Raw genomic sequence first — 1,586 nt, forward strand, 5'->3', positions numbered from 1 at the left:
ACCTCAAACGGCAAGAAATATGCCACATCTGCATCTCGTCATTTTTTTTGAGAGCGCGTCTGAATTAAAGCCCGTGTTGAGACGTGACTGATCGGGGGGGGGGGGGAGAGAAGTGTTGACAGCGGGAGGAATCAAGACGCCACAACATCCTGACGCAGCGTCTCTAACATCCACGAAGGCCTCCGGAATCACCCGACGCGCATCGCACCCGGCCGCCACCGAGGTTGTGCCAACCGTGAGACAAACACGCATTCAAGAGGCCACTTCTCACCTCGACGGCCGCAGAGCGTGACTCCCCCTGCCCATCCAAAGGATCCTCCGCTGCGTCCTGCTGTCGTCTCCTCGCGCTGCGCGTATTTTCCTCTTGATCCTTTTTTGTTTGTTTGTTTGTTTGTTTGTTTTTTCGGGTGAACCTACAGCATCATTCCCCCGAGCGCATCCATACATGGAGAAGAAGGAAGAGAGAGAGGAGAGCGCGTGTGCCTCAGCTTCAGCAGCAGGAGCGGCGCTGGGCGGGCAGGGAGCCTGAAAACACGGCGGTGCGTCAGTGAGACGCGAGTGGGAGACGGAGGAAGGAGGAGGAGGAGGAGGATGAGGGAGGAGGAGGAGGAGCGCGCGGATCAACAAGAGGATGGGTGCGGGATGCTCCAGGCCCCCTCTTACCTTCTCTCAGGCAGCCTGAATACGGGGAAAATGGCGGCGCAGTTGTGCCAGGGATGCTGGGAGGCGGCGATGACATCAGCAACAGCATCATCATCATCACCCTCATCATCATCACCCTCACCCTCATCATCATCATCCTCGGCAGAGGCAGAGATGCAGCACGAGAGGGAGGAGAGGATGGAGCACAACAGACATCAGAGAGACAAATATGGACAACAACAAATAAGGACAAGAGTTTTACGCTGAGGAACAAAATTAAATGAGGGGGGGGGGGGGGGGGGGGGGGGTTGACCATATTCCCCAAAACAACTTATCGTGCCGATTACAAAAAAGTTGATGCAGATGTTTACAAAAACAAATGTACACGTCTCTGAAAACTCATGATACAACAGGGATGCTGAGATTTCACTTGATTGACAGGAATAAAAGCACAACCATAAGGTAAAACTGGAGAGGTGGTGTTTAAAGTAAAGGGAAAAAAAGATGTTGTGGAGGGGAAACGAGGACGATGAGGGAAGATTAGTAGATGAACTGTAGTACACAGGTCAGTGGAACAGAGGAGGCAGATTATCCACTGTGGTGACGTCAGGGAGGGAGCAAAGACCATTTTATTATGTATTTAGTATAAATGATACTAAAAGGAAAAACAGTTTTTTTGTTGTTTGGGTTTTTTTTTGGACGGTTGCAGAAACAAGAACATGTTTTGTAGGTCGAGTCGGCTAAATGAATAAATAGAGGGGGAACAGATTTCGTTGGGTTTAGAATGGTGCAAAAGCATTTAAAAAATGTTGGGACACAGTTTACCATTACCATCATTCCTCTTTTAACAACTATCCATAAATGCCCACTGTGAAGAGACCAGTTCTATGTGGTTCAGCATTTTTATTGATTAAATATTAAAGCACTCCTCGAAAGAGACGCCC

This window comes from Blennius ocellaris (assembly GCF_963422515.1).
Source record: "Blennius ocellaris genome assembly, chromosome: 10".
Lineage (NCBI taxonomy): Eukaryota > Metazoa > Chordata > Actinopteri > Blenniiformes > Blenniidae > Blennius > Blennius ocellaris.